Source organism: Schistocerca americana, chromosome 4 (genome assembly GCF_021461395.2).
Source record: "Schistocerca americana isolate TAMUIC-IGC-003095 chromosome 4, iqSchAmer2.1, whole genome shotgun sequence".
NCBI classification, from domain to species: domain Eukaryota; kingdom Metazoa; phylum Arthropoda; class Insecta; order Orthoptera; family Acrididae; genus Schistocerca; species Schistocerca americana.
This window is the reverse complement of record NC_060122.1, coordinates 765,295,033-765,320,566: the sequence shown is the minus strand read 5'-3', so window position 1 is coordinate 765,320,566 and position 25,534 is coordinate 765,295,033.

Here is a 25,534-nt window from a genome sequence, read left to right as displayed (position 1 = left end):
GTGCCTGTCAGCGACTGTTTCGACCTGGTATCCCAGTTCTTTCTAAGTGAAGTGGTCCAGCTGTTTAGGCACAGTCTCACGTCTTCTTGTTTTCTGTATTACCATTAGACGGATGGCGCTGCATTGAGTAGCCCTTTAGCTCCAGCTGTTGCAAACCTCTTCATGGAAAATTTTGAGGAAGTTGCCTTAAGCACGGCGCCATTAAATCCTAGTTGTTTCTTTCGATACGATGACGGCACTTTCGTCATTTGGCCCCACGGACATAAGAAACTTCACGAGTTCTTGGATCACCCCAACGACATAAACACTAACGTCCAGTTTACCGTGAAGGTAGAAAAAGACGATGCAGTACCCTTCGTCAACGCCCTCGTCCGACGCTAGCGAAACCGATGCCTTGGCCACAGCGACTATAGAAAACCGACCCACATCGATCTGTACCTGCACGCCAACAGCCATCACCACCTGGCACAGAAGCGCACTGCTTTACAAACATGGTGCATTGTGCAAGAATGATGTCAGACGACGATAACCTGCCCCGGGAACTGAACCACCCACGCAATGTCTCCAGGAACGACAGCTATAGCGACCGTCAAGTAAATGAAGTGATTTCAAGGAACAGAGAAACTTGCATTTTTCCCATTCTGTGGCTCCGTGTCGGGCAAGATAAATCGCCTGCTGAAACTACACAGGGTCAAACCGATCTTCAGGCCTCCAACAAAATCCGCCACTTACTGAGACCAGTTAAAGCCGCAGGTATTACTGTCTTCATTGCAATTTCGACATATAAGTTAAGCAATAGTCGTATCTTACATACTTTTCAGTTCTATAGGAGGCGAATACTGCGAACCGTGAATGAAGGGCAACAGACGATCCATTATTCCTAGATTTCTGGGAAGTGTTTGACAGTGCCGCAATGCAGACTCTTAACGAAGGTCGAACATACTAAATAGGTGCTCAGCTGTATCCGTGGCTTCAAGACTTCATGACTAATAGAACTCAGTGCGTTGTCCTGGACGGCGAGTGTTCATCGGAGACAAGTGTATCATCAGGAGTGCCCCTGGGAAGTGTGACAGGACCGCTCTTCTTCTCTGTCCAGGGTGTTTCCGCAAGAGCGTGCAAAAACGTAGCATAGAGAACGTACCACTGAACAATTTGAGGTAGGGAGCCTGGGGTCGGAGAAGCCAACTTAAGAAGATATGAAAGTAAACTTCTCTACTGCTTTGTCTAGCATTAGTGTTTTCCAGCTTATTTACGACTAACATGCGTATAATTTTACACGTACTTTGCTATTTATTTACATGTACTTTCTTTATTTCCTGCAAGGAAACAAGGAGGACGAGTCTGATTACTAGGAAGTCATTATGCAGTTTTTGTTTACTTTACTTATCTATAAGGTGGCTCTGTCCTACCTGAGTTGTTGGAGAACGTACCCTTGGCTGCTCGTGAGAGGGTATGGATACAACATGACGGTGCACCGCCTCACTTCAGTTCTGATGTCCGCAACTATACCAACACTGTATTTCCTGGTCACTGGGATGTTAGTTAGTTAGTTCGTTGGTTACGTGTTCCATTGATCAATCGCACGGTACGGTAGCCGTTATGATGCGAAATGTGTCTAGTGCACAAGAAATGCACATGTGAAACAAGATTTATATACATGATTTATATACATGATTTTTATATATATATATATATATATATATATATATATATATATATATATATATATATATATATATATATTACAATACAGAGTTAAAGATTAATATCTCTATTATTTGCCCCATTCCCTTAAATGGCACAAAATGCATTCATTATATTTATAGATTTATTTATTCCTATTCAAGAATTCATCTATGGTATAGAAGGAGTTGTCAAGGCGATACGATTTCTATTTATTTTTTAACCTATTACTGCTGTCTTTCAGACATTTTATTTCATCTGGTAATTTGTCGAAAATTTTATAGCAACATATTTTACCTCTCTCTGTGCCAAAGATAGGTTGAGTAAAGGATAGTGTAAGTCTTTCTTTTTTCTGGTACTATAATCATGAATGTCACTGTTGTTTTTAAAGTGGTCCATGTTGTTGGGAACAAATTTAATTACTGAGTAAATATACTCTGAGGATGTTGTAAGAATTCCCAATCTTTTAAAAAGATGCCTACCAGATGTGCGACTATGAACCCCACACATTATTCTAACCACTTTCTTTTGAGCAGTTAATACTTTTTGTCTAAACGTTGAGTTAGCCCAAAATATTACTCTGTATGACATCAGAGAGTGAAATTATGCAAAATATGTTAGCTTACTAATTTCTATATCCTCAAAATTGATAATTATTCTGATTTCAAAAGTTGCTGAACCTAGTCGCTTTAGAAGATCCAAAATATGAATTTGCCAATTAAGATTCTCATGTATATGTACACCCAAAAACTTAGTATGCTCTACCCTTTCTACTGACTTCTCTTGTTGTGTTATATTTATTGAAGGAACTGTACTTTTTGCAGCAGAAAATTGGATGTACTGTATTTTTGGAAGTTTAGAGCAAGCCTATTTGTAGAAAATCAATTAATGACTTTTCCAAAGACCTTATTTGTATCATTTTCATTTGTAGTTCCTGTTACTGGGTTAATAATCATGCTTGTATCATCAGCAAACAGTGTCATTTCACCTTCCAGTTTCAGACAGAAAGGGAAGGCTTTCACACATATCAAGAACAGAAGGGGACCCATGTTTGAACCCTGTGGAACACCTAATGTAATTTCATCCCAGTTAGATGAAGTGACAAACTTATTTAAGTCACTTGACCCATATAAGGAAACTGTTTGCTTCCTGTTCTGTAGGTAAGACTTAAACCACTCATATGCTATGCCATTCATACCATGGAATTGTAATTTCTGTAACATAATGCCATGGTTCACACAATCAAATGCTTTGGACAAGTCACAGAAAATTCCCATTGGTGACATTAACTGTTGGAAGGGGAGGTCCTATTCCATGGCCTGCGAGGTCACCTGACCTGAATCCCCTTAATTCTTTCGTATGGGGATCTCTGAAGTCACTTGTGTATGAGACTGCAGTGGATACGGAGTTGGAATTAGTTGCCAGAATTGTAGCTGCCTGTGATGTGATTTGAAACACACCAGGGATATGGTCAGGGTGTGTCAGACTCTTGTTCGCCGATGTCATTTTTGCTTTGATGTCGATGGCCATCAGTTTCAGCACATTTTGCAAGACAAAGTACAAACAGTACATTCATTGTATCAGTGATGATATTTGTAGTTCACTGTAACTAAAGTAAATAAAAAAAGTACACAGTAATGTGATTTTATTCCTATTATCACCTTAAGCTGGCTTCTCCGACCCTAGGTACCCTACCTCAAATTGTTCAGTGGAGCATCCTCTACATCCTGCTAAAGTTCTGCACGCTTTTACGGAAACACCCGGTCTACGAATAAACATAAGATCTGGCCGATAGGGAGAGAAGCAGTCTGTGACTGTTAGCTGATGCGGCTACAGAGTACAGGAAAGCTTAGTGAATGTAGGAGGGTACAACACGACTTACACAGAATTTATACTTCGTTGGATTTATGACAGCTTCCTCTAAATGTATACCTGTGTAAGTTAATGCAGATGAGTAGGAAAACCAAATACAGTACAATACAGTATTAGTGGTGTACTGCTTGACATAGACACGTCAGTTAAATATCTGCGCGGTCCGTTGTAAAATCATAGGAAATGGAGTGTGCACTGAACACTAGTTCGATCAATTCATGTGTACTACTCGAACATTAGGAAACTCTATCGGGTCGAATTAAAGGAAGACATCGAAGCAACTTAGAGGTGTGATGCTAGATTTGTTACTCGGAGGTTCTACCAGAAGAGGAGTTTTACGGAGCTCCTTCGTGAACTCATATGGGAATCATGTTTCTGTTGACGCGACGTCCACTACTGTTACTCATCATCAATGACTGTAGAAGTTATTTATTTCTAAAATGGAATATAGAACCCGGTTTCAGAACATGTATTCCATCTTCAGGTGCATATTAAAATGTAAGGCCCCAAAGGATGCATAACTAAGGTTAGAATGCGTTCCTTAGGGATTAATATTTTAATATGCACCTGAAGATGGGATACAAGTTCTGAAACAAAGTTGCCCTTTTCTTTTTAGAAATATATAAATTTTACACCTATAGCGGATTTCATCATTCAAATGACAATGCCTGGAGGGAAGACGACAATCTTTTCGCGATATGCTCTTGTGGAAATATAGACAACCGGCGTCTGCAGCTGACTGCAGAACGATTCTACTACCGGCGACGTACATTTCACATATGGACCGCGAAGACAAGATAAGAAAAATTAGGGGCACTTTTCCCTTGCTGCATTTGCAAAGGGAAATAAATATTAGTGGTACAAGGTACATGTGGCAGCTTGCGGAGTATGTATTTCGACGTAGATATAGACAAGTAAAAAACGTCTATAAGTGAACGTCTGTAACTGAAACTGTTCATGTATCTCAGAGTCTGGGCACGTTGGAAGTATCATTATTTGTATGAACGTTGGTCATAAAGTTTTAAACATCATATCGAAATTAAAATGTAAGTAATGAATCTTTTGTATATGTGTGGGTGCATGTGCACATTCTTGGTACACATTAAAATCGCCACGTCAGAGTACTGTGGTACGCCGCTAGAGATTTCAAGACGAAACGGCGCAACCAACATCCATTTTATCGGTTAAAACCTTGCGACTAGCCCCCTTGCGCACTCCACTTTATCAATGGGCTGTATCACTTCCTTTAGGCTCCTCTATCGGAGTGCTAAGGTTCTGCAGCACGAGAACTATAATGTTTACCGGGACTGCAGCCATGTACCAACAAACAAGGGAAATATTAATTATGTAAGTTATACAGGGTGGCTCAGGAGGTAAGGTACATTCTGTGAGGAGTAATAATATTAGCGATTCAGAACGAAAAATTTTATATGGACATATGCTCTGTTCCGAATGGCTGCCAGGATAGAACATATTCAGTATCACATTTGCACGTTTTCCTTATATAACGCGTAAATCTCACCCTCCAACGAAAACGTGTCGCAGTACAGTTAAACTACGTTAAATTTCCTACAAAGAAAGATCCTACCCATTTTTTCTCTAGGAGTAATAGTTTGCGTGAAGAGTTCGCGAGAATATTGAAAATCTCGCTTGACGCGCATGCGCTTTGGTAGTTTTTGAAGCCCAATTTTCGTTAGTTCCCCGCCTTGATAGATCACAAGTGTCATGCATCAAACTGTTCGCCTCGCGTTCCTCTAAACTATTGTGTTACGTTGTAAGCAATGACAGTGTTTGAATAACGTAGAAAATAAATAATAGGGCACGTGTCCATATGAAGTTTTTTGTCCAGAATCATTTATGCTGTTGCCCCTCAAAGCATGTACCTTTCCTCCTTATTCATACTGTGTTTTTTCGAGATAATAATCAAAACTTTACGACTATCCTAGTAGCGCAGAAGAGTTAGCAGGCTGAACATGTTCCTCAGAGATATACAGCTTTCAAAGTATCACACCAAACGGAATACCTTAGTTGTTTTCGCTCTGTTTCTACAACTTAGAATAAAGTTCGTGCAATGTGAATTACATCCTATCCTATGTCTCTCTGCAAATCTAGGAGAACCTCTGTACACGCTGGATTACTCTCGCTGGTGGTCGAAGGGTCCGGACAACGTGGGCCAGAATTTCATGGGAAATCCAGGAGAAGACTGTGGGGCCATTCACAGGGACGGCGGACTCAGTGATCTCCCGTGTGGCCAGAAAAATGCGTTCTTCTGCGAAGTGGAAACCAGGTACTGCGTACATTTTGTCAATGAATAATAAAAATAAGATTTTTACTGCCTTCAGAATTTATATTAGTCACTTTTTGGTTATACTAGCTTCTGCCTCTTGGCGTCATTATGACATACTGAATGACTGAGAATGGTACTTCTGCCTGCAGTACTAACAACGTGCTAGACGAATTACAAGTATTTTTCTATCTGGTATCTAAAGAGTGCAGTCGATTTCAATGACATGTTCTATAATCCGTTAAATGAGTAATTATTTCTAAGAATTCTACTGTTTAGTTTCCGTTGTGGCTTGCATACCCGAAAAAAGTTTTACATTCACTGGAAGGAAATTTCAAACACGAACACGTCGATGTAAAAATTCATACGAAATTCCTGTGTTTTGATTTACTGATGACACAAAACCATGCTTCTCTATATTCATAGGGTCATATCCTTTGGCAAATCTGAATAAGCGTTGTAAATAAAGAACTTATGCACAACACCTGCAAGAGGTTTTAGGAGAATTGTCAAGATCTACCAGCCAGATACCTAAATTCTGTAACTATTGTTGGTGACCAGGTTGAATCGTACCGTGACACTTTTCATCGGCTCACAAATAACGTTTGTAATAATCAGCTATTTCATCTGTTCTAATCGTTAACTCATCTGTAAAAAAAGACAGAAGATATTTTCGTTAATGAGAACCGAAAGACTTTCTGATGCATATTAAATGGACTTTCTACTTGTGTTGGTGTGACTATTATAGATCCACATTTTGAAAAAAAAGTATTCATCATATACCATGTGCTTTAGATAACTAAACTTAAAAAGAAAAGAACGAAAACTATACAGTTCGTAAGAATTGTCTAAAATGGAAAAATGAATTCTCTGACTAAACTGAATTAGGATCTTCGTGATCAACTTTTGTTATTGAACCAGGATTGGTTTCCAACATTTCCTGCTATCCAGACGGGACATTTAGAGAGATGTGCCGCGCCTACAGTTACTTGGTGAAGGGGCAAATTAAGTCACACATATATAAAAGAAATCTATCTTTTCATGGTTATACGTCCAAGCGCTACAGTTTTTGCAAACGCTTATTTTTAACGACTCAGTTGCTGCTCAACAACTGATGGCCTGGCTGTATTGAAAATGAGTCCCAAGATCTTTGCTAAAAGGGAGTACTTAGAAGGTAAATTGGACATAATTTTTTTCTGTAATTTAACAGTAAGATCTAACGTTGCTAAAATATGAGTTTATTTACGATACCCTGTTTAAATAGGACATAGGAGCGTAACTGCATCCAAAGCGGGTAGCAGCTGCATAAAATTACGATAACTGGATATACTGAATTACAATAAGAAGATGAACAGGAAATTTTTTGAATCAGTGATTGATACAAAAATTAAGTGCAGTTCATCGCTGTGCATGGCTTTTGCCATCCCAAGAAAAATCTTGTATCATTTCGTTCAAAGGATAAAGAGTTCTCGTTTTTGCGACAGCTCAGTGTGTAGTTTGAGCGGGAGGTTCATTAGCCATATTCGTATGTTATAGTTCTTGCCTTAACTGCATGACAGAGAGCAGAGGATATCAGTTCTATGTTGATCAGATGGCAACAGGCAATCGGTATATGCAGCAGACATGTTAAACCACAGGGTTCTATTTTGAGTCTTTGGATTTTCTTCTGAACTACATAAATGATTTAAGTTTCAAAGGGGTCCACAGCCGAAAGAAATTGTCTGAATGGCAGTAGCCTGCGGCGTTGGTTGACGTTACTTGGATTAAGATATTCTCTTATTTTAAATTATTATATCTCATTTTTAGACATAAGTATTTCCTGCTACCTGCCTCAATTTTGTTTTCCTTCTTTCATCAGTTTAACTCAATGATTCGTTTGTTAACCAATTATTATTTCTGTGGCTTGTCTTTTTCATCGGTTTTTCCTCTGTTGCCGCCACTATTTTGTCTGTCAGAGCTCCCCACTCATCTTCTGTTGTATTCCTTTCCCCCTTCAGTCATTATCTGATTAATATTCCTTTTGCAACTTCCAACTATCTCTTATTCTTTCAGATTATCCAGATCCCATCTCTTTTGTGCAGTTTCTTCAGCTTTAGTCTGTATTTGATCACCAATAAATTATGGTCCGAGTCGGCATCTGCTCCTGGGACCGTTTTACAGTTTAGAAACTGGTTTGTGGATGCCTGTCCTACTAGCATACAATCTATCCGAAACCTTTTGGTGTCTCTGGGTCGCTGCTATATACAGGATGGTCCATTGATCGTGACCGGTCCAAATATCTCACGAAATAAGCGTCAAACGAAAAAACTGCATAGAACGAAACTTGACTAGCTTAAAGGGGGAGACCAGATGGAGCTATGGTTGGCCCGCTAGACGGCGCTGCCGTACGTCAAACGGATATCACCTGCGTTTTTTTAAATAGGAACCCCCATTTTTATTGCATATTCGCGTAGTACGTAAAGAAATGTGAATGTTTCAGTTGAACCACTTTTTTCGCTCTGTGATATATGGCGCTGTAATAGTCACAAACATATGGCTCACAATTTTAGACGAACAATTGGTAACAGGTAGGTTTTTTAAAATAAAATAGAGAATGTAGGTAAGTTTGAACATTTTATTTCGGTTGTTCCAATGTGAGACATGTACGTTTGCGAACTTATCATTTCTGAGAACGCATGCTGTTATAGCATGATTACCTGTGAATGCCATATTAATGCAATAAATGCTCAAAATTATGTCCATCAACCTCAATGCATTTGGCAATACGTGTAATGACATTCCTCTCAACAGCGAGTAGTTCGTCTTTCGTAATGTTCGCACATGCAATGACAATGCGCTGACGCATGTTGTCAGGCGTTGTCGGTGGATCACGACAGCAAATATCCATCCACTTTCCCCACAGAAAGAAATCCGGGGACCTCAGATCCGGCGAACGTGCTTCGACGACCAATCCACCTGTCATGAAATGTGCTATTCAATACCGCTTCAACCGCACGCGAGCTATGTGCCAGACATTCATCATGTTGGAACTACATCGCCATTCTGTCATGCAGTGAAACATCTTGTAGTAACATCAGTAGAACATTACGTAGGAAATCAGCATACATTGCACCATCAGATTGCCATCGATAAAATGGGGGCCGATTATCCTTTCTTCCATAATGCCGCACCATACATTAACCCGCCAAGGTCGCTGATGTTCCACTTGTCGCAGCCACCGTGGATTTTCCGTTGCCCAATAGTGCATATTATGCCGGTTTACGTTACCGCTGTTGGTGAATGACGCTTCATCGCTAAATAGAACGCGTGCAAAAAATCTGTCATCGTCGCGTAATGTCTCTTGCGCCCAGTGGCAGAACTGTACACGACCTTCAAAGTCGTCGCCATGCAATTCCTGGAGCATAGAAATATGCTACGGGTGCAATCGATGTTTATGTAGCATTCTCAACACCGACGTTTTTGAGATTCCCGATTCTCGCACAATTTGTCTGCTACTGATGTGCGGATTAGCCGCGACAGCAGCTAAAACACCTACTTGGGCATCATCATTTGTTGCAGGTCGTGGTTGACGTTTCACATGTGGCTGAACACTTCCTGTTTCCTTAAATAACGTAACAATCTGGCGAACGGTCCGGACACTTGGTTGATGCAGGATACTGAGCAGCATACATAGCACACGCCCGTTGGGCATTTTGATCACAACAGCCATACATCAACATGATATCGACCTTTTCCGCAATTGGTAAACGGTCCATTTTAACACGGGTAATGTATCACGAAGCAAATACCGTCTGCACTGGCGGAATGTTACATGATACCACGTACTTATACGTTTGTGACTATTGCAGCGAAAAAAGTGGTCCAACTATAACATTCATATTTCTTTACGTACTACCCGAATATGTAATAAAAATGGGGGTTCCTATTTAAAAAAACGCAATTGATATCCGTTTGACCTATGGCAGCGCCATCTAGCGGGCCAACCATAGCACCACCTGGTTTCCCCCTTCAAGCTAGACGAGTTTCGTTCTTTTTAATTTTTTCGTTTGATGCTTATTTCTTGAGATATTTGGCTCGGTCACTATCAATGGACCACCCTGTATACAGTCTTCTTTTGTGCACGAGTCAATGAAAATATATTACACTACTGTGGTACCAGCTTTTTAGCAATCGTTTGGCCATCTCTGCATGAACATGGTAATGGTCCTGTCCATAAAGAACAAACATTGCATCGCGGTTCGAAGAAAATCTGGGGAAGTAGCTGGCTTGTCTAAAAAAATAAAATATATTAAATAAAAACCCACGACGCGACAATTATTTAACATAACTGAGTAAGACTGAAAACAAAATATAGTTTCAGGAAATCATAGCTTCGTGAGAATCGCCCCAAGTATCATACACGGTAAGAGCAGCAAAAACTGGCTATACGCGGTATTAGTGAGATGTCTGGAGTCTGGAACGAAAACCACTGCGCGTGTGCTGGTATTTGACCACATAATGAAAGTACTATTCAGGATGGAGTAAGCCACTTCTTTTTACATTGAGAATCTGTAAGCTACTTGTTTTTACAGCAACTGCAAGGCACTTGTTTTTACAGCGAGTATCTATCACCTGCTGGCATCGACTACAGCGCTGGAGCATACATTGGGGTCGAGGCCGTACCGAAACCACTTCCTGGACGAGGTCAGTTCTTGGCATCTGTTTCCAAAGTATCTACAATATTTGTACCAGATTAATGCACCTCAGTTTTGTTACTCTTGTGTTAAGTGTGTATTCGTTTTTGTGTCTACAGTTCAACGAAAAAGACCTGGTCCGGGTTACGAGTTGTTCCCAGGAGTGGGTTTCTACAAGCTCCATACTACAACGGATACGTGGGAAAATGCACGTCGCAAGTGCGAAGCAGAAGGCGGCCACTTAGCCATCATCAATTCTGAAATGGAAGCTTCAACGCTGCAGGCCATATTCAAGAGGCATCCTGTCATACATGACACAGTATGGAATGACTTCGCACTGGTTGGATTCCACGATCAGTTTAATGAGGGGCAGTATGTCACTATATACGGTTAGTATGAAACATTTTTCAAAATATTAGTATTACACATTGTTGAGTATTTCTAGAGTCCAGGAAGCTGTGCAGCAAGTCCCCAATGTGGGTTCAGAAGATACCGCTCCCTACTTGACAAACTCACATTGTCGGATGCTGCAGTACAGGAACCCCTCATGCGTAAACACCAGTTTATGGCAGTCTCCTTCCCCATCCGAACCAATTTATTTTAGTATCCGAGAGCGATTCGGATTCCCCGCCTAACCTAAGTATCGATATGGATGACGTCTACAGCTACATCTACATAGATACTCCGTAAGCCAACGTATGGTGCATGGTGGACAGTACCCTTTACCACAACCAGACGATTCCTTTCCGGTTCCACTCACAGATAGAGTGACGGAAAAACGACTGTCTATATGCCTCCGTAAGAGCCCTAATTTCTTGTATCTTATCTTCATGGCCCCTACGCGATACGTATGTTGGCAGCAGGATGATCGTTCTGCAGTCAGCTTCAAATGTTGGTTCTCTACACCTTCTCGGTAGTGTTCTTCGAAGTGATCGTTCTCTTCCCTCCGGGGATTCCCACTTGAACTCCTGTAGCATATCCGTAAGACTTGCATGCTGATCGAACCTACCAGCAACACATCTAGCAACTTGCTTCTGAATTGCTTCAATATCTTCCTTCAATCCGACCTGGTGCAGATCCCAAACACTCGAGTGGTACTCAAGAATAGGTCGCACTAGTGTCCTATATGCTGTCTCTTTTGTACATGAACCACACTTTCCTAATATTCTCCCTATAAACGAATCTCGACCATTCACCTTTCCTACCACAATCCTCACATGCTTGTTGCATTTCATACCGCTTCGCTACGTTACGCCCGCTGGCGCGCCACCACGATTGCGTCAGCCGGCCGCGGCTGCGTGACGTCATCAAGGTCAAGCGATAAGTGTATAAAAAAACAAAACTGTTGCCTCCTTGAGCCCCCGGTTCATGATGTACCCATGTCCGGTTAATGGCTGACGCTACAGATTGGTTTGCATAATGATCAATTTATTTATGAAAATACAAAGTACAGTCACCAACAAACTTTACATATTCACATACTCCTTTGCCTTTAACCCAAATGAATACAGACTCATTTACAGATATTTTTCTCTTATTAAAAGTATACAAAGACAATGCTGAAGGCGACATGTAAGCAGATTTACCAAAGTCTTTACTAGCAAGCTCTGCCATATGGTAGGTACGATAGGCAATAATGTCTCTATCAACAAAACTTTCAAGTCCAGGTACATTAGAAACTCTCATACTACCACGTACTATGGCTACAGTGAGCCAAGCATTACCATGAGAGAATGTATCATTAATGTCAATACTGAAATTAAGTCTACAACCACGACGTGACTGTGTCAAGCAGGACACTACTAATGCTGTATCCGAACATTACGGATTTGTTTTTCCTATTCATCCCCATTAACTGACATTTTTGTACATTAAGAGCCAGCTGCCATTCATCACATGAACTACAAATTTTGTCTAGATCACCTTGTATCAACATATAGTCACTAATTTCGACGCCCTCCTGTACACCACAGCATTATTAGCAAGCCGCCCAGGATAGCCGCCCAGGATAGCCGCTCGGTCTTGGGCGCCTTGTCACGGTTCGCGCGGCTTCCCTCTCCGGAGGTTTGAGTCCTACCTCAGGCATGGGTGTGTGTTGTCCTTAGCGTAAGTTAGTTTAAGTTAGATTAAGCAGTGTGTAAGCCTAGGGACTGATGACCTCAGCAGTTTGGTCCCATAGGAACTTACCACAAATTTCCAAAAAATTTTCATCATCAGTGAACAACCGCAGGTTGCTGCCCACCCTGTGTGCCAGATCATTTATGTGTACAGAAAAAACCAACAGTCCTATCACACTTCCCTGGGGCACTCCTAATGTTACTCCTGCCTCCGATGAACAAACGCCGTCGAGGATAACATAGTGGATTCTGTTGCACTCCTCCTATAGTTCGAGGTATGTGAGAAAAGAGCAAGCTGGCTTGCACACGAGCAACGCCTTCTAAAGCTGTGCCGATTCGTAGATGAGAGAACGTCCATGCCCAGACCTCCTGCACGACGTGAAAGTAGTGCGTTGGCATGCAGGTGGGAGGGTGAGAAGCCCCGGGAACCAGGACAGATAAGGGGGAGCAGAATGTTTGACCGTTAAGTATCTCCGCTGGACTTTTACCAGCATGGGGGATGGCGCAGTACGTAGTCAAGAAAAGAAGCACTGCCTCCTCCAGCGGGAGATGGCTCAGCAGCTTATCCAGCTGGGTCTTGAATGTCCACACAAAACGTCCCACCCGGCCATTTGATGTAGGGTGAAATGGGGCAGTATGGACGAGGGAAATTCCATTGGCAGTACAGAATTGCTTCATCTTGTTCAAAGTAAACTGTGGACCATTATCCGTAACAGTCGTTTTGGGGAGTCCCTTGACAGCAAAGAGGCACTGGAGAATTTTAATGGTCTCAGTTGAAGTGGTGTTCATCATACGGGATACATGAACGTATCCCGACCTGGAGTCGATCAGTATGAGCCAATGGGAACCATGAAATGGCGCTGCGAAATCAAAATGGAGACATTCCCATGAAGCAGCAGCATCCGTCATGAAAAATACTGGTGCAGGGGTGCTGCCTGACATGTTTGGCACGTGGCGCAGGCTGACACGAGGGAGGCAATGTCTTTATCCATACGGCGCCAATGAAGGTGTTGGCAGGCCACCGGAATATGTGTGACCTCCAAGGCAATAAGAAAACGGGCACCCGACTGAGGAATGATGGAGAATATTTGGTCATCAATGGAATGTGAGGCTTTCAAGTCCTGAGGTGACGATTTGTGATGAGCCTCTGCATCTGCAGGAAGCGTGGCATAGATGTGATGTTTCTGTGCAGCCTTACACACCACGGCGATATGGACCGCTCAGCTGCAAGCCATGCAACTTGCTCACCGCTGGGGGCACTCTGACCGTTAGTGAATCCAGAAAAAGTCTGGACAGGATGGAAGCCGGGTGAAAGACTCCCTGTTATGGAGTGGGCCAAAGGATTGACGAGGCTCCCTCTCGGCACTAGACGACTGGCGAGCCACAAAAACAGCTGGATCAAGACGCAGTGGTTGTAGCCAGTGAGACTGTTCAAATGCATGAATGATCAGCAGACAGGTGCCGAGGGACAGGTCCTGTAACTTCAAAATATCAGCCCGAAGGCCCTCGTCTGGTGCATGAAACACCACCATATCACGAATCAACGAAGAGGCATAAGAATATTTGCAGGCGACGTTGGCCCACCAGAATTTACAATTGTGGGAGAGACCCTGGAGAATCGTAATCCATTCCCAATAAGTCTGACCTGGAGACTTTTCACAATAAAAAAGTCTGATGGGCGGAGATGACGTGTATTTGAGCGTCAAAGTACTCAAAAAGGCAGTCCTTAATGTGAGTAAAATAGAGATCTCTTGGGGACTGTTCAGGGTTCAATTGTTGAATTAAACGATACACCTGTAGACCGAATGTCGCTAAAAAAATCCCAACTTCGATTTTCGTCGTGGATCCCATGTGCTAGTAAATGTTGTTCCTACTGTTAGACATAATTTGACCATGGTTCAACAGACCTATCGAAAGCTGGAAATGTCAGTGGAGCCACGAGCAACGAGTTCAATTTACCCGCTATGGAATCGACCCTATGGGCTACTTCTTGCAACGCTGGCGAGTGGGAGCGAATTTCTGAACGAGTGAACGTTGCCTGAATCTGCTGTAGAATTTCCACCAAGGACAGAAGAAGTTCCTCAGAGGAGGCCATTCCGTTCGAAATTGAAAATCCCATTCTCATTATCAATAACTGTAGTGTCTTGCGGTCGGCAGGAAAGAACTAACAGTCAATTTGAACACACTTTATTACAATTAAAGAAAGTAAAACGCCTTCGTGGCATACACTAAGTTTTAAACGCCGAACAAACAAAAGAAACCCCACAACTATGTGATAGCAAAACAGATAAGGAAACAAGACAATGGAAGAAAATACTGACAAAAACTAGTCTACAAAATACAATGTGCTACTAAGACTATGGCGAGTGAATACAAGGCTAGGGCCAGCGTAAGTACTGGCCGGAGCTGCTCCTAGCAGTTGGTAACCACTGCCTGACAGTCTAGGCGTGCTTATAAAGTCAGGTCGGCGGAGTGCTACAGCAGTCATATGAGTTGCGATTGGTGGAACACTGTCACATGTTGTCTGGCAAAGTAGATCAGTGTTTATTTGGAAAGTCTGTTACTGTGTCTGTCCACTGGCGATGTTTCTCTCCGCGCTGCTGAAATGAGGTTAGCAACCAATCTTGCGTGTCGGTTCTGCGGGGCCCTTTATTACTTTATTACTGTATCTTCGTCGTTTACCAGCCATGGCTGGACAGACTGTGTCACAAATACAATATTTATCAACTAACATTTATACAACACCATATACAAAATTTATATTACAAATAAAAGAAAATATTTATGCAGTGCACATAGAACATAGAGAAAATTAAATATAACTAAACAGGAAAGTCAAACTTCATAGCAGCAAATGAAAATACCATAAAGCAAAATGTTTACAAAACCATGTAGATTACACACATAAAGTTTCGTTTTGGCAAAATATGAACTTTAAGTAAAACACAAAATTAAATGTGCAGTTAACGGAGAACATAAAAAGAAGATTAAATTTAGGCAAAATTATATATAAATCGTAACAATATTTATTATTTTGTCCATACACTAGAACCACTGTTGAAAAACTCTTCCAAGGAATATAGTGGATGTTGTTTCAAGTCCTGAGCAATTTTTTTCCGAAATAATTCAGGTGGAAGGGATTTCAATTCTGGAGGCAGTTGATTGTACATTTTTAGGGTGACTGTTGGAAAGCTGTCTTGTGTACTTGATAGGCGACACCTTGGCACTTCAATGTTCCTCTTACAGCGAGTGTCATGATTATGTATTTCTTATCTTATGCTAAAATTCCTTTGATTTTCTTCTATATAAATGCGGCAGAAAAACACATACTGGCTAAAAACAGTCATTATGCCTAGCCTGGTGAAAATAGGCTTACAGTGGTCCAGTATTTTGTTAGAGGATACGATCCTGGTGGCTTTTTTTGTAATAGCAACACATCTTTGCAGCCTGAGGAGTGTCCACACAACAACAGTCCATAGCTAATGTGGCTGTGGAAGAGTGCATGGTAGGCTATTGTGAGAAACTGGTCAGTTATTACCCTCTTCAGCTTCCTCAGGAGGCATATCACATGAGAAAGTTTGGTGCATACATATGCAGTGTGATCATTCATGGAGAGTTTGCTGTCAATCTTGAAGCCCAGTAGTCTGACAGTCTTCATGATTTCTCCCTCTTCAATGTTGGTTAGACTGCATATCAAATGTTGGGTTTTTTCTTCATTGATCTTCATTTTATTTATGATGAACCATTCTTTTATTTCTTCAAACATCAAATTTGATGCACCAACAGCTTCTGCAGCTGTATGTCCTTTGGAAATAAGGGTAGTGTCATCTGCAAACTGCAACATTTGACTATTACAGCTCGTATCATTGACATACACTCCTGGAAATTGAAATAACAACACCGTGAATTCATTGTCCCAGGAAGGGGAAACTTTATTGACACATTCCTGGGGTCAGATACATCACATGATCACACTGACAGAACCACAGGCACATAGACACAGGCAACAGAGCATGCACAATGTCGGCACTAGTACAGTGTATATCCACCTTTCGCAGCAATGCAGGCTGCTATTCTCCCATGGAGACGATCGTAGAGATGCTGGATGTAGTCCTGTGGAACGGCTTGCCATGCCATTTCCACCTGGCGCCTCATTTGGACCAGCGTTCGTGCTGGACGTGCAGACCGCGTGAGACGACGCTTCATCCAGTCCCAAACATGCTCAATGGGGGACAGATCCGGAGATCTTGCTGGCCAGGGTAGTTGATTTACACCTTCTAGAGCACGTTGGGTGGCACGGAATACATGCGGACGTGCATTGTCCTGTTGGAACAGCAAGTTCCCTTGCCGGTCTAGGAATGGTAGAACGATGGGTTCGATGACGGTTTGGATGTACCGTGCACTATTCAGTGTCCCCTCGACGATCACCAGTGGTGTACGGCCAGTGTAGGAGATCGCTCCCCACACCATGATGCCGGGTGTTGGCCCTGTGTGCCTCGGTCGTATGCAGTCCTGATTGTGGCGCTCACCTGCACGGCGCCAAACACGCATACGACCATCATTGGCACCAAGGCAGAAGCGACTCTCATCGCTGAAGACGACACGTCTCCATTCCTCCCTCCATTCACGCCTGTCGCGACACCACTGGAGGCGGGCTGCACGATGTTGGGGCGTGAGCGGAAGACGGCCTAACGGTGTGCGGGACCGTAGCCCAGTTTCATGGAGACGGTTGCGAATGGTCCTCGCCGATACCCCAGGAGCAACAGTGTCCCTAATTTGCTGGGAAGTGGCACTGCATAGGATCCTACGGTCTTGGAGTGCATCCGTGTGTCGCTGCGGTCCGGTCCCAGGTCGACGGGCACGTGCACCTTCCGCCGACCACTGGCGACAACATCGATGTACTGTGGAGACCTCACGCCCCACGTGTTGCGCAATTCGGCGGTACGTCCACCCGGCCTCCCGCATGCCCACTATACGCCCTCGCTCAAAGTCCGTCAACTGCACATACGGTTCACGTCCACGCTGTCGCGGCATGCTACCAGTGTTAAAGACTGCGATGGAGCTCCGTATGCCACGGCAAACTGGCTGACACTGACGGCGGCGGTGCACAAATGCTGCGCAGCTAGCGCCATTCGACGGCCAACACCACGGTTCCTGGTGTGTCCGCTGTGCCGTGCGTGTGATCATTGCTTGTACAGCCCTCTCGCAGTGTCCGGAGCAAGTATGGTGGGTCTGACACACCGGTGTCAATGTGTTCTTTTTTCCATTTCCGGGAGTGTATATGAGGAATAGGAGAGGTCCTAAGACTGATCCTTGGGGTGCTCCATGTTTCAGTTTTTGTTCAAGAGAAGTTGCTCCGTGCACTGATACTACCTGCTTTCGGTTTTCCAAATAAGATTGGAGTGTTGATAGAACAACACCTCCAACACCATAGCATCTTAACTTGGCTGTTAGTGTTGTGTGCGAGATGCAGTCAAAGGCTTTGCTGAGGTCACAGAGTGTCAGTGTCACACTCTCTCTCTCTTCAAAACTCTGTCGAATCTTTTTAATAAGTCCAGTGTGCCTGTCACTGTCGATCTCCCTTTGTGGAATCCGTGCTGTGTGTTTTGGAATAAGTTGTTTTCCACAAAGTAATTCAGTACCAGGCAGTGCATCACAAACTCAGTAACTTTGGCTAGTACTGGTACCACTGAAATTGGTCTAAAGCTGGACACCTCGCATGGATCCCCCTTCTTATGTATTGCTACTGTGCGGGCCAGTTTAAGGAAGTCTGGGAAAACACCAGAAGATAGACATTTGTTTATTGCTATGGCTAGTGGCTGAGCTAATTCTGTAATAATTTTCTTTAGCAGTGTGCAGGACATGCCATAGATGTCTACACTTTCTGAGTGTTTGTAGGAGTTCACAATTTTTATCATGTCTTCAGGGTGTACTTCCTTCCAGTTTTGAATACTGCAACTGTCTGCATTTCTTATGTTTGCAGTCGGATCTAGGTCAGAGTGTGGAATTTCACTCACTGTCTTTTCCACTATTCTGACAAAATATTCATTGAAGTCATCAGGGCTTCATGAATTTAAGCAGGAGGTAGTCTTCTTTCTGTTCTCATTTACAAGATTCCAGGCAGCTTTACAAGGATTTTGGGCCTCTTTAATGTATGTATCATTATATTTCTTTTTGCTTCCTCTACTGCCTTCCTATAAGCTTTTTTGGATTTAGGTAGTTGTGGTGATGTAATTCTTTAGCTGGAATGTCTAAAGCTGATTTCATTCGGTCCTTGCACATTGTTACAATACACTTCAATTTATTGAGCTCGGGTGTGTACCATTGTTTCACATTGATAACTTTCTGCCTGCCTTGTGATTTGTCCACAGGATTCTTCACTGGTCTTACCGGAAACATGTCATCAAATATTGCTTTTAAGGTTTGGAACAGACATAAGAAAGAATCACTGCCTACTAACTCTGCAATTTTCTGCTACCGGTTTACACAAGACAGAGCTGCTTTGAGATCATTTAGTCTCTTCTTTAACAAACCTTCTTTTGAATGCGTAGTCTGAATGCCATGTACTTATCTGCAGTTTGCTCCTCATACTGGTTTCCATTACTAGCGCACAGTGATCTGCTATCATAGGTTCAACTACACTGAGTTTATAATCCCAGATGTTGAGGACATACCACGTGTCAGTCAGTCTCACTATATAGAGCGCGCAAAATGCCGTTGCCATTGCCAGTGACGTTGCTATTCTCATGGTGGGCAATTGCCCATGTATTATTTGAAGGGCCATTGGACTTTCCCATTATGCTTTCTGTCTGAGCTAGGTGGTTTTGAAGTGATGTTGCTAATGCATGTGTTATATTTGTGTATGATTTGTATTTGTTGTTGTGTGCATGTGGTTATAATCTGAAGTTGCGAGTTAGTGAAAATGCCGTCACCGCCAGATGCACAGTTGGCTGGGGAATCGCGGGGAGAGCGGCAGTGGTGGGGCATCGCTCAGAGTGCTGTAGGGGAAATGTCGAGTGCTTGAGGGGAAAGTGCCGTTCTACGCTGAAGCCTATGCTCACATTTTTTTTTTAAATATTAAGTGGGGCCCCTCCATGCCCACACTTGCATGATGACCATTCAAAAAGATCTACTGTCACCTCTGCTTTCATTAGTATCTAAAAAGAATTCCGCCGAAAACGCAGCGATTTATTTTCGCCTGGCTTGTTAACCTTTGCAACTTTCGAAGAAGTGTTATGAGTGGCGAATTTTGAGTAAAACCTACACATTTTTCTGGTTGCCATATCAAAACTTGCCTCTTTTGCCAAAACAGAGCGGAGTTTACATTGTCCTAGCTCACTAACATGTTGTGCAGACACAGCTGCATGAGAATTCTGAAACAGTGTTTTCTTAAGTGAGAAACTGTGGAAAACTTTAGTACAAAAAAACGTGTAATGTCTTCACATACGTTAGTGCAAAAGGAATAGCATTTCTCGTTTCACCAGGTGTTAATGGCCCTTAAAAATTACATTCTTTCACCGAAAAAGTCTGTAGTTATTCAAATTAAACGGTGGATAATGAAGTTTTACGTAATAACGATATGGTAAAATACTGTCCTCTTTGCGTGCTGTCATTTGCCAAAATCTCATTTCGATATCCGTAACCGTTTATGAAATATGAGGAATTGTGTGGATATTTCACCCTGGCTTTATCGCTGGCACGGCGCGGTCGCAAATGATTGTGCTACATCAGGTCAATTTTTCATCAGATGTTTTTTAAAATGGAATTTTATGTGTCCATTCGACAGAACGATCCGACATTAGTCTAGTGCGATATTCGTTTTATCGGTGTGTGTTAATAGGGACAGTATAATACGAAGAACTGCCAGTATCCCAGCAGCAACTGAGCAGCCCTCTTCTGCATGGCTGTAGCAGTCAGCACAGACAAGATTAGTGTAACACTCTCACTTTAATGTGGTCGGTTGAGTTGTAACGGTTGCATCAAAGAGGAATAGAAGGAGTGCTCACTTCACAATACAACAGTACTTCCTGCGGCCTGTCTGCAACACTCAAGCTTGTTTGAACCGGCAGACCTGTAACAGCAGTTTCAAAGGCCTTCCTAGAAAGACCGACAGAGAACGTCGCATTTCCTGTCGTCACACACAAGTGAGTACTCTGAGGAATTCCTCAGCTTCTCCTATTGTTCTTGGGAGGATGGTGACCACCTGCACACCTGAAAGACACAGACAAAAGCACGAAGTGATTCCTGCAAGGACAGTGCGTTTCCTCTCTCCACACACACACACACACACACACACGCACACACACGTGAGCGCGTGCGCATGCTTCAAAGTCGTCCAGAAAAGTTATGTGGCACACATCAAGATGCTGACCTCCGCTTTGATGTAGCCAACAACAAGTTCTCCAGAGAGGACTGGTGAACACTGACAAAGAAATTCCTCAAAGAAGAAGAAATGGTTGATGCATCACCTGCGTTCTGTGGCACAGCAACACCTAGTGTGTTCCTATTGGTACCCATCAAATTAGTCGGCAGAGCTCGAGTCTACATAAGCCCTAACTCCTCCACACTCATCTCCATTCTGCTATAGTCTGCGGCTACATTCAGTTGGCACTGTCATTAGTGCATCCGTCCAAGTCTTTTGTCGAGTTGCCTATAGTATGTCTAACACCAAGAAGCGATCAGCAGCAGCAAACAGCAGCAATGACAGTGGCAGCACCAGCAGCAGCAAATGTCTTGAGGCACTCAGAGGAGGAATTTCCATGTAAGTACATATTTTCATTATTTCGTAGTATGTTTTCGTATGTTCGAATTTCGTAGTATATTTTCGTTAAAACGAATTACATTGTATATGTTTGTTAGAAAAATTTTCCAATTATTGTAGCTATATTTAATCGAGAAATGCTGACTGAGCGTGGCTAGCATCTGGATGCTGATAGAGAGCTAGCCAGCGAGCATGGGGGTGGTCCTGTACAACCCCTAGAGCATCCTCCAGTCGCAATTCCACTTTTCATAGTGTTGTATTTTCCGTGTGTGTATACGTTTTTAAATCGATATATTCTTGCTGTTGTAGGTGATTTCAACAGGTTAAGAGGTGCAATGCAATACCCCCAATAAACCTATCACAGATGTCATGTAAGTACATATTCCTTTCATTAAATTGTTTTTATAATGTAATTTGTTTTTCAAATCAGTATGCTGTTGTTGTTGTAACCGATATTGACGAGCAGGGTTGGTGCATCCATGCCACAGTGGGAACTGCTGCTTTGAGAATTTGAGCCAGAGATGTCTGACTGTGTGGACGCAGCCGCTACTGGTCTTAGGGATGTGGTGTCATTGTGGAGTCAGGGTAACATCACCCCTGCTTCAGGTAATTTATGCATGCATCTTTCTTTTTTGTAGGACATATAATCAACGTTCTTTCTTTCTTTACAGCAGCCGACGGCAGGTTTTTAACATGTGTAGCCATTTTTTGTTATTCTTTCTCTGCATCTGACGAGCTGACACTGCTGGGGGTGTGATTCACTCTGTCATCCACACAGTATGCTGTGGCACAGGTGCTGGGGCACAGGAAGATGGCATTGCCAAAATGTGAACCTGTGTGGCATGCTTTGCCCACCAGAATGACGCTTGCAGCCACATGAGCAGTCGCCCTCTCAGCCACCGCCATCCCTGAATTGTCACCACTGTCACTGCCACCCCTCCCCATCTGCTCACACCACTGCGACATCCCTCTGGCGGCCATGGATTTCTTCCTCTCTGGCCAGTATGTCACCGCTATTGCTGGCAACCAGATCAGGACTGTGGGTTGCGGGCAGCTCACAGTAGCCATCACAGCAACCCAGGTGCTCCTCCTGGCACGATGCAGCATCTGTTCCTCCTCGTCTGAATTGGTGCCCTCATAGGGATGTGCCACCACACTAAATACCTGTTGCTCCACCCCACAGCCAGCTACACTCATAGGATGGCTGCAGTCCTTGGCTGCTAGTCATAGTGGTAGTAATAGTGATCCTGTGGTTAGCCACATCCTATTATACGAGGGTTGGAACTTTAATAGTGGCAACTATTTATTTCCAGCTCATACAAAATAGATACATGTTTCAAAGTTTTACTGACCTTCAAAGTAGTCACCAGCATTGTGTATAGCCCGTTGGCAGCGATGTGGAAGTTGTAGGATACTCTTAGCAGTACCAGTTGTGTTGACAATTTGAGCAGTGCGGTCTATTGCATGAAAAATTGGTAGCAGTTCTGAAGCGAATGCTGTGAAGTGTTTCCCTCAGTTCAGAAATCGAGTTGAATTCCTGAGTGCAGTAGGCGGTATAGCACTTATCGGCCCCATCATTCAAACAAATCAGTAACAGCTTGCACTGTATGTACTTGAGCATTGTCCTGCAAAATGATGGTCAGGTCCTGCAGAAAGTGTCATCACTTCTGTCTCTAAGCTGGTCATAGGTTGTGTTCCAAAAATGAACAGCATAGAGACAGAAATAATGACACTTTCTGCAGGACCTGACCATCATTTTGCAGGACAATGCTCAAGCACGTATGGTACGAGCTGTTACTGATTTGTTTGACTGGTGGGGCTGCTAAGTGCTATACCACCTACTGCACTCCCCTGACTTAAGCCCTCATGAGTTCAACTCGATTTCTAAACTGAAGGAAACATTTCACGTCATTCGCTTCAGAACTGCTTCAAATTCGTCGGGCAATAGACTGCACTGCTCGAACTGTCAACACAACTGGCACTGCTAATGGTATCCTACAACTTCCACATCACTGGCAATGGGTTATACACAATGCTGGTGACAACTTTGAAGGTCAGTAAATCTTTGAAACAGGTATATATTTTGTGTGAGCTGTAAATAAATAGTTGTCACTATTAAAGTTCCAACACTTATAGATGGACACCAGATTAATAATGAGATGCCACAGCTACACTACAAAGTGACTGAGGATGAATTTGAGTACTGCATCTCATTTTCTCGTATAGAGAATGCAGCAGGAGAGCACAGAGAGCTGATCAGTTTTCTGAAAGTATACCTTCCTGTTCTGGAAACAGAGCTCCTCAAAATCATTAATGATCCACAGTACTCCACCATTAAGTGCAGTGCTGTGAACTCATTCATTCTCCCAAACAGGACGCCAGTGTTGAGGAGACAAGCAGTCTCTACATTTGGGAAAAATGTGGCATGGTATCACGGAGCACTTCATTTGCTAAGTGGTTCCATGATTCCACCTTGAGTGCTACACAGGCCAAGCTTTCCAAGATGGAAGTTTGAGGCTCATATAAAGCACTCAGCCAAGTACTATACCTCAGCATCCATACACATCTTTAGTCTGATAAATGAGGGGTCCAGCTATATTAAGCTGCCTAAAGATACAGCTGGTAAGAAGTCATGTATTAATGTCCAAAATATTAAAGACAACTATTTTTGTGCAAGGTCAATCCTGGCTTGTGAGGAAAATTACAATTACAAGGATCATCCACATCGTCCATCTCAATATGGCAGAGATACTGACACTTGTGGATTTTATAACTTTGACAATATTGAGTTCCCTGAATTTGCCGATCAGTGTAAGCTGCATGTGAACATGCTGCTATTTTGCATTGGGGCTAGTAAAAATCATTACATGTGAGTCAGAGATATGTCTTGACTCCTTTCATTCAAACTGAGTAAGCATTATGGTAAATAGAATATTTGCCTTCAGTGCCACAATGCATTTTCCACAAGCGACTCACTAGCAAAGCATATTGTGGATTGCTCTACCAGGAAAATGGCATGTGTTGCCATGCCTGCTGAGGAAAACAAAATCTCAAGGTTTAAGTACGTCCACCACCAGAAGTGTTGCCCTTTTGTAGAGTATGCTGACTTTGAGTGCCTCCTCACTCCTGTCACAAGCTGTGATGGCCACATCTACAGTCTCATATATCACCTTCACAGAAAAACACATACTATATGTGGCTGCGTACCAAGCTGTATGTTCACATGAATGAAGTCTTAGCCATCATAAATCATTTGTTGGGGATAATCTTGCAGTTTAGCTGTTCAATAAACTTTAAAAACTTTCATAGGAGGTTGATAAGTTTTACAGCACCAATGTTCCCATTACCCGATCAAAGGAGAATGATGATTTGTGCAAGAAGGCGATTGATTGTCATATTTCTTTTTAGCAGTCATTTGATATGAAATCAGAAACACCTCATAGGACCATGGGTCATCAAACAGGGAAGTTCTATGGTGCCACCCATAACACAGGCAACCTGAAGGACAAATTACCATGACACACATCCATCTTCTTCCACAATTTGAGTGGATATGATGCTTACTTTCTTGTTGAGCACTTCGCTGAGTTTGGTATGAAGAAGGACTGGGTCAGTGTCCTGCCTGAGAACATTGAGAAATAAATATCATTCTCCAATTCAATGATGTCGAGAATCATGCTCTACTTCCTGAACTTATTATGTTTATCCAGGCACAATTCCAGAAACTTCCTGAAACTCTGCCTCAGGTACTCGAGGTACATATTCCAATTACACAAAGTTGCACCTTGTGATGAGGAAGGGGGTTTTCCCACATGAGTAACTGAATTTTATGGGAAAACTCAATGAAGTCAGGCTACCCAACATAAATGGATTCACCGGTAACCTTACAGGTTAAGCTATATCAGATGCAGAGTATGAGCATGCTGTGAGTTTTTAACACCTCCACTTTAGAAGAGTATGCAAAACTTTAGACATAGGTGGATGAACATTTGCTTGAGGATGTTTCTGAGAAATTCCAGAGTGTGCATGACCACATGTGCTCTGGATCCTACTTTTTATCATACAGCACTTGGGCTGTCTTGGGACCCCATGCTCAAGATAATGAAAGTCAACATTGAATTAATGAACAGTGTTGACATGCTTC